At 34.0% G+C, this 18,964-nt stretch overlaps 1 pseudogene; it reads left to right on the top strand.

Moving 5' to 3' along the window:
- Positions 1–13,727: 13,727 nt before the first annotated feature.
- On the top strand, positions 13,728–18,081 carry LOC115720402 (cation/H(+) antiporter 25-like; annotated as a pseudogene).
- The last annotated feature ends 883 nt before the right edge of the window (positions 18,082–18,964 follow it).

Here is an 18,964-nt window from a genome sequence, read left to right as displayed (position 1 = left end):
TGATATCTACCAAATCATGCCCCTTAAACTTTGATATGTACTAAATCATGCCCCCTGAACTTTCATCCATGTTAGAATTTTCTTACTAAAATTAGACAAAGTCCTTAAATCTAATAATCTCAATAGTTTAGGGAGAATTTTTAACGGCCAAAAAAGTTCAGGGGGCAAGATTTGGTACATGTCAAAGTTCGGGGGGAAAAATTACTAATTAATCTTTTTTTATTATTGTTTATATTCTCCCAATTATGGAATATTAATTTTATAATATTATTATATATATTTAAAAATAAAAATCATATAGATATTTTATATAAAAAAATTAATTTAATTATATATATATTTAAAATAAAAATTACATCTATATATAATATATATTTAAGCCTTAATTTCACAATTTAAAAAATGATTACTTTTTAAATATATGTTTGAAAGTAATTAATTCTCTAATCAAACTTAAATTTTGTCAAAATATTTTCTAATATAATTCTTATATACAGAGAGATCAATATAAAATACGTATAAAATATATATAACAATGAAATTCATTTTTTTAGTGTATATATAAAATGCGTATATATATAATTACATCTAAAGAGCATGTCAATGCAGCCACAATATAGCTAAAAAAAATTCTCAAAAATCAAAATTTCAAACCCTATATATTTCAAAAATTAAAAAATTAAACATACTTGTATTTTACTTAACATCACTTAATTAAACTTAATTAAAAAAAAAACTAATTATACATGTATTAGACATAACATTAACCTATAGTATATATATGTATGTATAATATCTAATTAGAAGAATGATGAGATGATCAATCTAATAACATATAATTTATTCAAAAAAAAAATCTAATAATATAAGATATGAAATAATAAGATGACCTATATTTTTGTGAACCCTCTAGCTTTCATAGATTTCGTAATCGAATTCAATTATGGTGGTGAGCGATATATTCCAACTTTTAAGAGCTCGTTTGAAACGCCGTATTAGGTCGTATTGTATTATATTGTATTATATTGAATTGTATTTTATGCAATATTTTTATGTAAAACTATATGTGGTATTAACTTTTATGAACACCTAAATATATATTATATTTTAGTATCAATTAAAGTTTAACATAGTAGTATATATATAAAAATATGATATATATAATCCAATTCAATACAATACAATACGACCTAATACGACGATCCAAACGAACCCTAAGTCTTTAAAATTATTATTAGAAGGAAGACATGATGATGTTTATATTTTACAATTCATATATAGTTAGTTGGACTTTAATTTTAACCCATTTTCAAACATATTTTTTAAATGCATCTAAAATATATAATATACGTCGCTACAAAAAATTGCTACTTTCAGTAATAATCTTTTAGTCACAACATAAATTTTTTGTGACTAAATGTGACTTTTAGTCATAACAAAAAATTATTTGTGACTAAAACATGCATAGCATTTATTTACAAGTTGTCACTAATTTAGTTTAAGTCACAACAAAGATTGTGACTAAAAATACATTTAGTCACAACAAATTGTAATTTTTGTTATTATAATTTTTTTTAAAAAAAATGTATAATATTTCTACAAAATTCAAACTATTATAAAATTAAAAGTGTCGCGATTAAATTAAAATTATAATTAACAACAAATTTTAAATATTATTTTCTATATATATATAAATAACACTTAAAATAAACAATGTTTTAATAAAAAATAATGTTGTTTATTAAATAACATAAAAAATTAATTATACAACTAAAATATATATAATTAAAATAAAAACTAAAAATATAATTAAATATATATTGCACCTAATATTAACTTAATATATATGAAAGGATTTTGTTCACATTTTGTAAAAAATAAAAATAAAAATAGGGTTTTTTTTTATTTTTACACTTTAAAATAATTTTTATTTTTTATTTTTTGTATTTTTATGGAATTTCACACAGAAAATCCTATAACGACTAATGGAGTAACTTAAATTGCAACCAAAATCCGTATAGCAACCTACATAGAAACCACCAGGTAACGTACCGAAGCAACCAAAATAGTAAATTTGAAGAAAAAAAAAAGTTAAAGGTTAGGGTTGTTCACAAACTATTCGATCCAATCAAATCCGCACGATCCAATCTAATCAAATATGCAAAATGCGAATATCCGTACTTAGGCGGATTGGATTGGATTGAAAAATCTAAAATCCCCACTTGTGCGGATTGGATGTTGTTTGACCTCAAAAGTAACTGATCCAATCCAATCCGCACTTAATTATATATATTTTTAAAAAATTATAATATATAATAAATATTAATTTTTTAGTAATAATATTTAAAAAAAAAAAAAAACACAAACTTCAAAATATAGATAAATATATATACTAGCTTATTTATTTTAGTAATGGATACATTTAGTGTAAATTCAAATATATATATTTTAGTAATGATTGTTTTATTTTAATTTCATCTAAGATGAGTACGTGTGTATCGATTTGATTTGTACACGAATGGAGATATATTGAGATGATTATTGGAGATAAAAAATAATAGTCTTTTCTTTTAATTTTTTTTTTCCATTTTAATGAAAAATTAAATAATTTATCATTAAGAAAAAGTAACCGATCTAATTTGTATTATTGCAGATTGGATTTAAATTGATGAGTGAATTGGATTGGATTCAAAATATAAAATCCACACTTACTGAGAATTGAATGTTGTTTTATCAAAAAAGTGGGAATTGAATCTGATCAACAGCCTTATATAGGATAATTTTATATTCACAATTTAACAATTGAGGTGGCAGGTACTACTAATTAAATAATTGTAGATAAGATTTGATTTTTCTAAAAATTAAACAATTGGAAGCACAAGCCAAGGTTATTCACAGTTGTAAAATCAAATCTTATATTTACAATTAAGAGTAAATACTATTTTGGATCTTGTGTTTTGCAAAAGTTATCAATTGGACTCTCTATTTTATTAAATGACAAAATTGGCCTTGTATTTTTCAAAATGGTACAAATAGGACTCTGAACTGATTTTTTATCAAAATAAAATTTAATAATAATCCGATCTAGAGATATTTTGGTAAAACTGATTACATTTTCTGTATCTGTTTGTGTTATAAATTGTCTTCAAGTTGTTTTTATTAAAAAAATAAAATTATCAAAAATTGAACCCAGGATCCTATTTTTACTATTTTAAAAAAATGTAGGATCTATTTTGTCATTTAACAAAACAGAAACACAAAGTCCAAAATAATATTTACCCTACAATTAATTGTTAATTGATTTGAGGTGGAGGGGGTCAAGTGAAAAATTTGAGGTATCCACAATTGTAAATCAAATCTTATCTTAACAATTGTTAAGATTTGATTTGAAGTGGTGAGGCTTGCAGAAGATTCAGACTTAATAAACACGTGATTCATGTAGTGTTGAAATTAATTAATAAAAAAAGGGCTTTGTACTACTAATTAAACTAATTCACAAGTAAAGGAAAAAGTGATGTATGTGATGTAGTGAATTGAAGTGCTTATTAGGTGTTTTGGATCACTTGGTTTGAGGCAATATTGAGTAATGTTTTGGGGAATGTAAGAACCAATAAGTTTTTGGTCAATGCGTGGAACTACTAATTAAGCTATACAAAACCCACAAACCCAACCCAACTCTCTAACAAAGCAATTAATCTTTGATCCGTACATTCTGTGAAAGGTTCTTCTTCTTGCTTCAACCAATTGTCTAACTAGCTAAGCTATATGGATTCCAAGTTCCAACCCCTATGCACTTGCTTTCCCTATTTTTATTATTAACTCATTATCAAATCAGTGCTGTTAACCATTTATTAGTTTGGTTGAATCACATTGTAAATTGTATCTATCTATAATATCATACCCACATTATACATTATACATAAGATTATTAATATTATGGATATTCACTAAAACACTAAAATTTATTTTTTTAAGTTATATTAAACCCAGTATGTAAACATGACACTAAAATAAGTACTAGACTATAATAAATATCTTTTAGCAATTCTTTATAAGCCAAGAAACAAAATTTAGTCATGGTGGCTATAAGTAAGCTAGCTAAGACTTTTTTGCTTGCATCTTTGTAAAGATTCCTAAAACTTCTAATGTTATTGTTCATAATATATGGCTAAGTGGGCTGAGTTTCACATTGTATCAATTCTATTGAGATTAATTCTCGGGATAATTTATGTTATATTTACTAATATAATTATTATTGAGATCATGTATATAATAGTACTATTACAACATTAAAAACTCAACAAAGACTACTACTAGCTGATTGAGAAATATGAAAGTATGATGATGGTGAGGGATATATTAAGATGTATATAGTTTCATATCAAGAGAAGTAATTTTATATTTTGTATATGGTATTGTGGGGGAACTAAACCTTTCACCATATCAAACCGTTACCGTTGTGATTGTAGATATTATTAGATATAGTCTACTAAGTAATATTACACATTTTCTCTCAGAAATTAGTCTTAAGTTACAATCCCATAATTCTCAAATCTCATACTATTATATATTGTGGTGGCTGGTTGATTGAAAGAGTAAATATATTCAAAAGAAGAATTGTGCTAGCTACTCTCTAATTACTCTCATCTATTAATTTATACAGAAATATAACTTTGTGAATGATAAGTATATATAGTTAAATAAGATTGAAACTTGAAATTAATTCGAACACTATTAATATCTTAGTAGTATGAATTTGCAGAGATTGATATTGAGAAGTTGAAATTTCAGATGAAAAATTGGGAATATGATGATATTAGCATATTTATGTTTGTAAGTAAATGGTCATTACATGATTATTATTATTACGACAATTAATATTATAGAAGAGCAATTAATGGTGGGCATAGGGGAGGGATGGGGTGGGGTTTGTAGTAGGTACATTTTATATTAATATTCTTAAATATATGCAAAATTTGAAGCTGATTTATAGCTGCCATGCCATGCCACTGCTCCGACATAAATCCTCTCCTCCTCCACTCCAGTATTCGCATGCCCATGGGCCTACACCATGTTCCAAATGGGCCTACGCCTTTTCTTTTTTTTTTTTTTTTTTTGAAATAAAGCGTTAGATAAATAGAAAAATTAGACCTCTCGGTCATTACAAAAGATAGTATCATGTATTGAAGAGGGCTCCACAAAACTTGAGATAATCTGGGCGAACGCCCAATTAACCGCATTATGGGCAGCAAAATTACAACAACGAGAAATAAACTAAAAATTACAAGATAAATTTTTTTTAGAGAGTTAATTACATAAAGAGACATAATTATCAATATTCCAACTAGAGTGGAGTCCTTTAAGTGTTTTGATAACTATTTCAAAATCACTCCCCACCAAGACATAGTTGTGGTTCTTGAGTCTAGTCGAGTCCAAAGCAAGACGACACGCCGCCGCCTCACCAATCAGAGGATCTCTGAAGTAGAGCGTGTTAAGAGAAACCCACACAACAGTTCCAGAGTGATCTCTAGTCAGAGCCGCCATACACATGGAATCTCCACCAACCTTGACATCACAATTGACTTTGATCCAATCTTCAGGCGGAGGTGTCCAAGCCGGAGAACCCACCGGAGCCGTCGGGGGTAATAAGGAGGAAACATAATCTATATAACAATGAGAAATAGAGTCAATGGCATTACAGTGTTACTCAGGTGAGAGTTATGTACCTTGTCATCACGGGTTTTCCATATTGTGTCAACGACGATTGAAGCATAAAGGAACAACTTTTCAGAGTCCACCCTGTTCGAATTCAAGTTCCAAATAAATTTAACCCAATCCCAAACTCGACCTCTAGAGTCAGGGATCGGGAACACCCCCCACGGGGAGGATCTTCAGAGATGGTAAGCAAAGTTGCAATAGAGGAACAGGTGTTCCATCGATTCTGCAGCCTCCCCACACAACAGACATAGTTCATCTTCAATGGGAATTCTCCTAGCCAGGAGACCACGGACTGGCAAAGCATTCGAAAGGATACTCCACCAAAGGACTTTATGTCTTTCTAAAATTTTGGAGTTTCAAAGTTTATTCCACAATGTCGGCGCAACCACACAGGTAGGGGCTCTCTCGTAAGCCTGCACCAAATAAGCAGACTTTGTAGTGAATTTATCGCTCACTTCCTTAGTCCAGATCCATCTGTCACTTCCCTGGCCACTAGGCCTACCCCCTTTTAGGATGTTGGTAATAGTCTCATGGTCAAACAAGGACTTGAGCCTGGCAATGCCCCAGTCCCCATTAAAATTAAGCAGATCTGCCACCTTAACCGCCCTTTCAAAACAAGAATTAACGAGTCTCAGATAGAACTCTTTACCATGAACAACCCAAGGATCTGTCCAAACATTCGTATCTTCCCCATTCAAGATAATTTTGCACGCCCCTTTCCTGAGAATCGCTTTAGATTTGACCACATTTTTCTAAAACCAAGAGTTAGAATTTTTATAGGTGGCCTCTAGAAACGGCTTACTCTTCAAGTATTTAGCTCTTAACACCCTGCAACAAAGAGTCTGTTCATCAGTAAGAAGGGCCCATCCCCATTTTGCCAACAAAGCCTGGTTCAATTCCAAGGATTTACGAAAATCGAGTCCACCTCTTGATTTGGGAAGGCATAAGTGGTCCCAAACCTTCAAGCACAAACCACGATTACCTTGCTCACAACCCCACCAAAAATCCCTGATCATACCATCAATTCTGGAAGCAAGTTTTTTGGAGAGTTTGGTTGTTTGCATAGTGTAGACTGGCATGGCCAGTCCCACGGATTTGATAAGGGTAGCACGACCAGCTTTTGAAAGTAACTTCAACTTCCAACCATGCAGCTTCGAGACCAGGTTGTCAAGGATCAAATTAAAATCCGCATCCTTATGCTTAGATCTAAAAAGTGAGAGCCTCAAGTAATTAATGTTTGTGGTAGCCAAGATAAGCCCCAATAATTAATGTTTGGTAGCTGCTTCTTAACTTTAAGTGGAATTTTCATTGTTATGATTTTTATAAAATGTGACTTTTTTCAAAAAAAAAATATATCTTATAAAAAAATTAAAAGAAAAAGATATGTCCTAAGGAGGAGCTAGTTAGCTTTAACTGTTTTTCGTATATTTTTTTATTTTTTTTATAAAGTAACTTTTTGAAAAGATTTTTATTTTTACACGTGGTAAAGAAACCTATAAAATGTGTAATTTCTAATTAAGATTAAGTAATTTGGGCTATAGACCATAAATAGTCGAAGATACTAACATAATTTATATAGATTTTCTCCCTTTTTCTTCTGTTAGCTGCTGACAGTCATTTCGGTTAGCATATATAGAGTTTTGTTTACTTAAAAATTTGTCCTGATGACATAGACAATGCTTTTGACACGTGGCAAAAATAAAACAATCTTGGGCCCCAGCCACTGGGACTAATAGTGGTGAACTTGGGTATTAGAAACTGTGTTAGTGCCTTGGTTGACATTAGTGGGCGCCCAAGTAGGCACTATGATCCTGCGAAGATGTTTCCACTTGTCGTCCTTCGACAAAGTTCAAGTCAATAGGTCCCAGTGACCTTAAAATGATGAACCGTGAAGTTGAAGATGTTAGTTGGACGTCCCAGGGCTCAACCTGGGTCCAACATGAATGTTGAGCTTCCAAGTTGACATCATGTGGGCCATCTCGCATCAATTTTGGTTCCCATCAACTTCTTATGGGAATCTGGTTAGCGATTGTCCTAAGATACATATGAGAGACACGCCCTAGCCAAGTTTCAGACTTTGGAGATGAGTTTACATGAAATGGCACCCAGGCACCTGAAAAGCCCTTATGGGCGCCTAGGTTGACATATAGTCAATCTGGTCGCACCATGACTGGGGTTTAGGTTTTTGGGGACATACTTGGACCCCGATTCCTCAAATCCATCAAGGAACATTGCAAGGACATGAAATTTCATCAACAACATCTCCAATGAGCCAATACATAACTATGGGCACCCAAGTTGACATTTCAACCTGGGCACCGATTTCGTTTACCAAGTTCTGCCCGTGCAAATCAGACGAAACTAAAATCTATGGAGCAATTTTCACCAAAAAGAAGATAGAGCATCGAAAAAACCAATTTTGAAGATGTCGACCCCTACTTGGGCACCCAGTGCATGCCCCAAGGCCATAGTGGGCACCTAGGTTGACATATCTCAACCAGGGCAGAAAAGTTATCCATGCATTTCCCTTATTTTAATCCATGAGGAAGATACAAGTGCTTTCAGGAAGCAAACAAATCCATCTAAGCCCCAGCTGAAGAGCTGAGCACCCAGATTGACATCACCCCAGTCACTGGGCACCCAAGTTGACGTAGCCACAATTCTAGTGGTTCCGTCGATCCAATTGCAATTCTATCTTGAGCATTCTTATTATTTTTCTCTAAAAATGAGACATGAGACTTGGAATTAGGAGAAAATATCGTTCGTTTAGCAAGTCATCCCACATGAATGACCAGGCACCAGTGTAAAGCAATTGGGCCCCCATGTTGACATTGTCCTGGGCCTTAGTGTTCTATCCTTCAAATAACAATTTTGCTCTGGACATCGGTCTTATTTTACCCCCAAAATAAGATTTGAACACTTTTGCAAGTCAATATACATGTGTCACGAGCAAGTTCACTAACACCCATGTGCACTAGTGATCACTTGGGTGACACCTTGTCATCTCTAGTAAAACATTGGGAATCACCTGTGCATATCAAGTAAGATTTCCAAGAGAACTTCCCAAGTTCAAAGAATAAACTAAGGATAGCTATCACATCATTCAAGCATATTAAAATATGGATAAATCCCAAGAAACCAAGTCTTAGGCGCCTAGGTTGACGTTTAGTCAACTTGGGCGCCCAAAAGTCAGGTTGTTCTCGCAGTCACTTTTCTACAGTGCACACCGCTTAGTAAAATGACCATAACTTTCTGAATATTTATCCAAATAATATGATTCTAGTGGAAAATTAAAGCTATATCTAAGGTGCATCTAAGCGTGCATACATTCCTACCGTAATTTTGAAGTTTTAGGCCTCAAAATTGACTTGTGAGCTAGTGGAGGATTTCTTAGAAAATTTTCATATTATTTTATTATAATTTAATTGGATCTCCTTCCCTATGAAAGGTGAGTTCCCCTAGATCATTTTTCACAATTTACTTTCTTTCAACAAGGTCAGAGTTTCTCTCTCTTCACACTTTCTCACTCTACACTTAGTCATTTTCCTATGTTTTCTTGTGAGGAAATTAACTTTTGTGATAATAAAAGGTCTAAGTAGACGTAGCTCCATTACCTTCATGATAAGGGGAGTGAGCTACTATAATTTTGGTGTTCTCATTTTACTTTCTATTCTTATATTTATTGTCCGCTACCGCTTATCAGATGGTACTGAGTTGACCGTTTTTTATCGTCAATATTTTGGTGCTTTCATTGAGAGCTCCACTTGAGACCCTTGGTTGCCTTAATGTTTTTAGTGTTCGAATAAGTGCTTCATTTTAAACTTGATTTGTAGGGACAGGAATCTAAGGACTTCAAAAACTGTGGTGACTACTAGGGCCACTAGTACTGGTTGTGATGCTTCGGTTGACCGAGCTTCAGGCGGTAGGTCGAAAGTCCTGGACTCGAGACTAGGAAACAGGACAAAAATAAGAGTTGGCAACAAAAATTATGGTTATGTGCCACCAGGTGAGCCATGTGTGGACCTCGAGAGGAGCCTGTGGAACTCGAAGAGGATCTTATGAAACACCAAGAAGAGCTTGCATCCAACCCTGAGGTGGAGCATCTAAATGAGTCCTTTGCTAATTTTCAAAGGAATTTTTGAGATTCGTTGGACAAGCAACGAGAAGAGTTCTGACACTGATTCCAATAGCAATGGAATAGTGTTGAGGCTCAGGAAGCTGACCAGAGGTACCGAAGAGCCAAGCTGATAGAAGGACAGTGCTAGGTAGAGTGTCATCCACTAAAGGAAGGGTGCCTCGTCTTCCAACTGGCCATGTAGGCACCAACGCTCAGAGTGAAACCTTAAATGGAAGGAATGTTAGAGCTATTGGTCTCGATAGCATTACCGCTGCTCCTCGAGCAGCTGGCACTAATGTCTCGACTAGGGAAGTGAACCCTCGGAGAGAGTCCAAAAGGCCTCAGACCAGAAGTGAGTGACCCCCAACTTACGAAGCAAACCCTCATTAAGAGATCAATAAGCCTCAGACCAAAAGTGAGAGACCCCTTAATGGGGAGGCAAACCCTCGACGAGAGTTTGACAGGCCTCAAACTAGGGGTGGAAAACCCCCTATGGGCCCTCCACCACTGGTGGAGCAAGCCAATCAAGACCCTACTCGGATCAATCCATATCGTAGGGATACTAGATCACCACTGAGAGCTACCTCTCACGGGTCTTCTAATTATAGGTCACCCCGTGACCCTACAAAGGGAAAAGGATCTGCAGTAGAACTGGGAAGGGCGAATCAGAGAATCAACCATGATAATGGTTGGTTCAAAATCTGGAGGGTAAGGACCAACGAACCACTTCCCAATCGAAATTATTTCTGGGATGATCGAGGTTTTTTATTTTGGTACTTTGCCTTAGGACCCGATGGGACACAATATGAATATTTTTTGCAGGTGCATGGAGAAGAGTTGAACTTGAGTAATCAGTTCAAATCCGCACTTGCTACCCCAATGAAGACTATTTTGAAGGAAATAGTCACTGCAGCACCACGAGTGACCGCGCTGGAAGTGGTCGCTCGAGAGAAGACTTTGTCATCATTTAAGAGAAAACCCCCAAGTAACCAGTTTGAGTTATTTTGTATTATTTATTTTTATCCATTATGTTATAGAACTAGATCTATTTTTATTTATATCTGAGACATCTACTTGTGGTGACTTTTCTAGTGACTTTTCCGGCAATTGTGACTTTTTCAGTGACTTTTCCGACGAAATTTATTATTGTTTTGCAAATATGAGATTTCTACATTTGTTTACAAAAATATTACATAAAAAAGCCCATATAAATGTAAAATAATAATCAAAACTCATAACCCATGATATTATTTATTTATGCTATAAAAAAGTACTCTTATAATTTTTCCATATATTGTGTAATTTATACTTGTGGAAATTATGTGCAGTATGGTTTTTTAGAATATTTATGATAAATATGGCATAGTTTAGTTTGGACATTTTTTATGGCTTTTTTAAACTTTGGCCATGTTTTGTGGGTTTTTAAAGCCCATACGTTTATAATGTATGTTTAAAAAGCCCATATGTGGTTGTTTGTAGTTTCTGGAGGTTATTTTCGTAATTTAATATTTTTAAATTTTGTATCAGTTTTTTTATTGTACAATTTTTTTTTTGTTTTGCATGTAATGATCATGATTGATGGTTTTTTCTCCTTCCACTCTTCCTTTTTCACATTTTATTTTCTAATTAACCGCTTATATACTTCTCTCTCTCCCTCTCTATTTCACTTCATTGTTTTTCTTTTTTTTTCCCTTTCTTCCTTTGTTCTTCGTTTTATTCTCTGGTTTTTTTTTTTTTGCTCTTAGTTTTTGGTCAATAATGGTTGCAATGTGCTTCGAGTAAGAGTGTGACATTTCTCGTGTGTTGTTCAAGATATTTATCCTTTTTTCCCTTTTTCTATTGACTGATTTTAGGGTTTCCTTTTTCATCTCTATTTTTTAGTTTTTGGAAGTTATCATTGTTGTTATACAATTTTTCTAAATTCTTTATTGTATGTCATTTAAGTGATAAGCATTTCAATGTGTTGAGTTTGTTGTTGTTTTTTTTCCCAAAAAAATTATTCATCTGAAGTGATTTGTGTGTTTTTGTTTTGTTTATAATGTATTTTATATGTAGTTTTTGTTTTGGGTTTGGTTGTATGTTTTAGTATTTTGGTTTTTGATTTTTGGTCTTAATTTTTTAATTTTTGGTAAGCATTAGCTTGTTGTTGTTGTCTTTTTTTTTTTTTTTTTTTTTTTTTTTTTTTTTTTTTTTTTACTTTTTTGTTTTGGTTATGATTTGCGTTGGTTTTAGATAGAAACTTTTAGTAACTAGTAGAAAATGGTTTTTAAGTTGTTTTCTTTGTTGCTTTAGGTAGTTTCGGTTTTTAGGGCTTTTTTGTGTTCTTTGTTTATTTATTTTTAGGCATTTTCATTATGTGTTATTTTTTTTATTTTTCATTGAAGTTTTATTTGTAGACTATATTCTTAGTATCCTTGTTTTGTCCATATTTATGGTTTTTATTTTTTAGCTTGTGTTGGAAATTAGTTTTAATGTTTGTTATTTCGTCGGTGATGGAAAAGTCGTCAGAGTTGCTGCCGGTGCCAAAAAATTCGTTGAAATTGGCATTGTCACTGGAAAAATCACTGAAAAAAATCACCAAGAAACCAATTTCTAAGAAACCAAGAAAGCGGTTTCTAAGAAACCAATTTCTTGATGAATAAACCACTTTCTTCGTGATTTTTCCATTGATAATACCAATTCTGACGACTTTTCTGAAGCTAGCAGCTACTCCGGCGACTTTTCCGGCAGAGACAACAAACTTGAGAAAAGTCATCAGAATTGGCATAGTCGCTGGAAAAATCACCAAGAAAGGTTTCTTGGTAATTTTTCCAGTGATTTTTCTGATGACAATGACAATTTTGACGACTTTTCTGGCGTTAGTAGCAACTCTGACGATTAATACACCGGCAGCTACTCTGGTGACTTTTTCAGTACCGACAATAAAACTCTGGGAAGTTCGTCAGAATTAGCATTGTCGCCAGAAAAATCACCAAGAAACCAATTTCTTGATGAAGAAACCAGTTTCTTGGTAATTTTTTTGTGTTTTTTTTTCTCTATTTGGCTGATTGATGAAATTGGTTTCAATTATTTTCAGTGTGTATCATTTTTGTTTTGTTTTCATAATATTTATTCTTGTTGTGTAACAAAGCCAGTTCCTTGATGAAGAAACCACCTTCTTGGTGAAGAAATCGGTTTGTTGATGAAAAAACTACTTTCTTGGTGATTTTTCTAGTGATTTTGCTAGTGACAATGCCAATTCTAACGACTTTTTTGACACCGGCAATAACTCTGACGATTTTTCCGACACCGGCAACTACTCCGGTGACTTTTCTGGCACCGACATCAAACTCCAAAATAGTCGTCGGAATTGGCATTGTCACCGGTAAAATTACTGGAAAAATCACTAAGAAATGGGTTTCTTAAAAATCGAAACCAGTTTCTTGGTATTTTTCCTGTGATTTTTCCAGTGACAATACTAATTCTGACGACTTTTTTTGGCACCCGCAGCAACTCCGGTGACTTTTCCGGCACCGGCAGCTACTCCGACGACTTTTCTGATGCCGGTAGCAAACTCCGGTGACTTTTCCGGCACGAGTGACAACTCCGCGCGATCACTATAGTTTTATTTGTTTTATTTTTTTAAAAAAATAAATATGAAGAGAATTTTAATATTTTTAATGGTAATTTAATTAAGTTTTATTTTTTATGAATCTTAAATTTAGATTTCTTTTTAATGTTTTATATGGTTTTTTTTTTAGAAAAAATCTAAAAAAAACCATATTTTTAATTTGATTGGTTAGATAACGTCATATTTAGTGGCATTTACTTTTTATGACATATTTATCATAACCTTAATAATTTTTTTCATATTTTTTAAAATATCCCTTTAGGTCAAATAAGCTTAACCCATTTAGCTACTGTTTGTTTTCATTTGCGTCAGTTTGAAGCTGACGTTAATAACTATTCTTAACACCTCTTTTAAATGGTGACTTAATTTTATTAATGTCGGTACTAAAAAAAATCATCGATGTTTAGACCCAGAGGAATACCTTTTTTAGTAGTGAATTACACCAAATTAATACCGAATCAATGCTACCTCAATAAACTGATCTAAAAATAAACCAGATGCAATCAAATGGGAACATTTATAATTATTGTATAGTTTGAAACCAAAACAAATAATAATAAATAAGTGAGCAAAACTTGTATCATGGTTAGTTGGAATATTGTTAATTTGAGCTATGGTTAGTGATCCTATTATAAATGCATTAGGAACATGGTGTAATGTGCATACGCATGTAATTATACTTATTTTCTCAAACATATATATTTAATTAAAGATCTCATTGAAATATTTATAATGCTTACCATAAATAGTGTAGTTAAAAAAAAAAAAGGTACATGAATCTCGGAACTATATTTGTGGAAAATGGTCAAACACACACCATAATTAGAAGAAAGCTTATATACGTGTAAATACCTTTTCAACGATTGACCACAAATATCATTTGTTTGATTTTCTACTCTTTGATGATCTGTTTATCGTTTACACTTTTGTAAAAAGTTGATGATGATCAGGTCCCCAATAACCGCAGCAAATTATTATTAATTTAAACCAAGAATTACATTTAATTTGAAGTAATTAGAACTTGATCGATACATGGAAAATGAAACCTCATCATCATCATCAATATACGGCCTTTGGGATGATGTTGCACGATTTAGCAAATACTTCTATGAAAGAACATACAAAAGATTTCAAGAGAAAAGGCTTCAGCAGTCTTCCTGGGGCCTTCGTTTGCCATGAACTTAAACACCCTACTCACCCTTTTGGTGTTTTCTATAATAATGGTGGAAACTATTTAACTTACTCCTTCTCTTTAATGTTGTTAGAAATAAGTTTTGTCCTCATATCCACTCGAATTATTCACTTTCTTCTCAAGCCTCTTAAACAACCTAAGATTGTTGCTCAGGTCCTTGTAAGTAGGTAGTAATAAACTAATTTTATTTACTTTTTTTTTTGGGTGAAAGATGTATTAATATTTGCACATTTGTGTTTTTAAGGGTGGCATGCTAATAGGGCCGAGCTTCTTGGGACGAAACAAGAAGTTTGGGGAATTTTTGTTCCCGAAAAATGCAGACTTTATGGTGAAAAATATTGGAGTAATGGGATACATGCTATTTCTCTTTGTGTCTGGAGTGAAGATGGATTTGGCTCTGGTCTCCAGAACAGGAAAGAAACACATAGGGATTGCATTAGCCTCTGTGGGGATTCCTTTAATACTGCTCCTCATGACAGCATTGATGTTACAAGATTCCATGGCTAAAGAATTGGCTAATCCATCATCAATGGGCGCGGTTGTTTGGTCAATGGCCATAACAGCCTTCCCAGATCTCTACCCTCTCCTTGAAGAGCTCAAACTTGTGAGTTCAGATTTGGGCCGAATGGCCCTTTCTACTTCCATCATAATAGATGCCATTGGGGTCAATGCGGTCATAGGCTTTGAAGCCCACAAACAAGCCATGGACGAGAGCCAAAATGCAGGCTGGTACATACTCTCCATGGTCATGGTTTTGGGCCTCATATTATGCATCAAGAGAACAATGCAATACATTGTTGCCAAACTCCAAACTGAGAAAGTTGTGGACCAAACTATTATAGTGTTCATCATCTTAAGTGCTCTCTTCATGGGCTTTATGACTGACTTGTTTGGTCTGGCTGTAGCTAATGGCCCAATGTGGTTTGGGTTCATGATTCCAGATGGCCCACCACTCGGATCCACCATTGTTGACCGTACACAAACGATCGTGTCTGATATTCTGATGCCGTTTTCTTTTACATTTATAGGAATGTACACTGATGTGTTCCACCCTAACTTTGTGTGGTCCACGTTGAAACCGTTGGTGATCATTATTATTGTTGGTTATGTTTCTAAAATTTTGTCCACATTTCTAACTTCTCTTTATTTCAAAATGTCTCTAAGAGACAGCCTTGCCTTGAGCCTTACTCTTAGCGTGAGGGGTCAAGTGTTGTATTTGTTATTCATTCACTATATGGACAAACAGGTATACATTTCATCATCATCTCAATATATATTTATTGCATTATTATAATTGAAATCTCATTATTTTGCTCTCCACAGCTTCTAGTACAACCATATTTCAGCTTGATGGTGGTCCTATCAACAATAATGACGGCCATATCCACACCACTAATAACTCTCCTATATGACCCATCAAAGCCATACATGGTGAACAAGAGGAGAACCATTCAACACACACCCATAGGCACAGAGCTAAAGATACTTCTCGTCATTCACAACCAGGACACAGTGAGCGGCCTAATCAACCTTCTCAAAGCCTCTAACCCAACTTCCACCAACCCATTCTCCATCACAGCCCTATGCCTAATGGAGCTCTCAGGCCGAGCTAATCCAGTCTTCATCGACCACCAAAAGCAGAGAGAGGTACCATCCCAATACGCGACTTGCTTAAACATTCACAATGCTCTCCAGTACTACCAAGAGAGTCGATCACAAAGCGTTAAGCTTCAAACCTTCACCATTGTCACCCCTAAACGAACCATGTACCAAGACATTTGCGAGCAAGCTATTATACATAAATCTACTCTCATCATTTTACCTTACAGCAACGACAGTTTAGACTCCGAGCACAGGTTAGGTGTTCGGAGTGTGAACTCGTTCGTGCTTTCCAATGCGCCTTGTTCCATTGGGATTTTTGTTGATAAAATCAACCTTAGAAACCCTGTTGTTGATGCCTCGTTCGGGCACGCACCGCACCATTTTGCGGTCCTGTTCCTGGGCGGAGCAGACGCGAGAGAGGCATTGACCTATGCTGATAGGATGCTTGGGAACCCGGGGATATTGCTGACAGTTGTGAGGTTCTTGTCATTTAATGGCAATGGTGATGACGAGATGGAGAAGAAGCTAGATGATGGAATGGTGACATGGTTTTGGGTAAAGAATGAGGAGAATGAGAGGTTGATTTATAGAGAAGTGATAGTAAGGAATGGAGCTGAAACTATTGCGGCTATTAAGGCCATAAACGACGGGTCGTTTGATCTGTGGATTGTGGGGAGGCAACATGGGGTTAATCCTGTACTTCTTGAAGGATTGTCGAATTGGACAGAGAATTTGCTTGAATTGGGGATCATTGGAGATTATGTTGGGACTATTGATTTCGGAGGTTCAGCTTCGGTTTTGGTAATTCAACAACAAATTCTTAGAAGACATAGAAATAACTTTTGCTTATATTAGTTGAACGATGAGCCTATTAGATGTACATGTGTTCCTTAAATATGAAAGTATATCTTGCATTATTAGCCTTTGTCTCATAAAAAGTATGAAGGTAGGTAAATGATAGATTAAATATGAAATAGAAAGAAAAAATATAAAGAAAGAATGATAGTTTAGGGCACTATACGTATACCATTCTGTTACTTGTAAACAACAACGGTAAGGCTGAGATTAAATCTAGCTTATTTATATAAAAAAAATCCATTCCTAAATTGTATTTATTTCAAAAAAATAATATTCCCTTAATCATAATTAAATCTATTCCTACATTATATAAATTCTAAAAAAAAAAAAAACTTAAGTTAACCCAATTTACCCTCCCTCATTCTGAATCATAAAATAACACATTCTTCTTTCTTCACTCGTATGAAACTTAAACCCAAAAAACTAGAACCAGTCCAGCGATGAACCCGCAAAATAACTACATTCTCAATGGAAAGCCAAATTACTAAATCCTAAGCAAATGAATTAGACCGACCGAAGAACCAGTCCTGCGATGAACAAGCCCGACGACGGCCGATCGATGAACCCTAAACTCTTCTTCGTCTTTTTCGACTTACGACATAGATTTCAAGTACTGGAGTGTATCTTCTTCTCTTTTTTCCGCTTCTTTTACTTCTTCTTCCTCTATTAACGTTTTGAAGAAAGAAAAGAGAAAGAATCGGGAGGTTTCATTTCTCGGATACTGTTCTTACAAAATGAGGGTGTTCTATTTTGGGTTATATGCTTTCTTATGAATAGAATGAGATATAATTTTAATTGTTTTAATGTTTTAATTTACTTTTTATAAATTACTTTATATTATTAATAGAAGATTTTAAATAATTATTATAAATTTTTAAAATATTTCAATCAAAGGAAATACATGAGATTTAATCTCAGCCTTACACATGTATTATTTTTTACAATAGTAACAGAGTAGTAGTAATAAAATAGCGTAAAAGGTAAACTGGATTTTTTAAAAAATTTAAAGTGAGCGTGTGTGCCCTTAAAAAGCTCTGTGGCAGTTGAGTATATTTTTTTCTTTTTAACTATTCTAACGGTCTTTCTGCTGTGTCCCTATCCACTTTTCATCAAGCCAAATTAACATAACTGTTCCCGCCTCCATGTAATTTCAAATCATAATTCAATTCATAATTGAATCCTTCACATTTGATGCTCTGTTTCTTGTTTTTTTGATGATGGACAACCTGCTATCTGATCTGAACCATACTATGACACTATCTAATCGAGAACGAGATGTTCAAACGCTCCCCGTTTCATCAAATTCTGGGATTGCTGCTACCCAGAACTTCAGCCTCTATGCAAGAGTGGTATCTTCACGTGAGTTCAATCGTAAGACCTTCAAAATTAAGATGAGTGGGCATTGGGAGGGTCAGTATACAGTCACTATCACTCATCACCACTCAGGTCTCTTTCTAGTTTCATTTGGTTGCCTGGGGGATCTAAAGAAAGTTCTATTTATGGAACCATGGCATTTTCAGAACCACCATATTGTCTTATGTCCTCTTACTGCTCTTCAAATTGCCTCTGCTGAATCTTTGCATTTATCACCTTTTTGGGTTCAACTTCACAGACTACCATTCTTGAGTAAGTCAAAAATTATGGCTGAGTGGGCTGGTAATATTGTTGGCACTTATATTGATGTTCATGAGGATTCTCTAAATGAAGGTTGGGGGTCTTTCCTTCGCTTCCATGCTTCAATTGATATCTCCAAGCCATTACTCAGGGGGAAAATGGTTAAATTGCAGGATTCTAGAGATGAATTCTGGCTAGAATTTCGCTATGAAAGGCTACCAGAGTTTTGTTTTGAATGTGGTACTATTGGTCA

The sequence above is a fragment of the Cannabis sativa genome, chromosome 2, assembly GCF_029168945.1.
Source record: "Cannabis sativa cultivar Pink pepper isolate KNU-18-1 chromosome 2, ASM2916894v1, whole genome shotgun sequence".
Lineage (NCBI taxonomy): Eukaryota > Viridiplantae > Streptophyta > Magnoliopsida > Rosales > Cannabaceae > Cannabis > Cannabis sativa.
The sequence above is the reverse complement of the archived record's forward strand: the minus strand, read 5'-3'. Positions and strand labels throughout refer to the sequence as shown.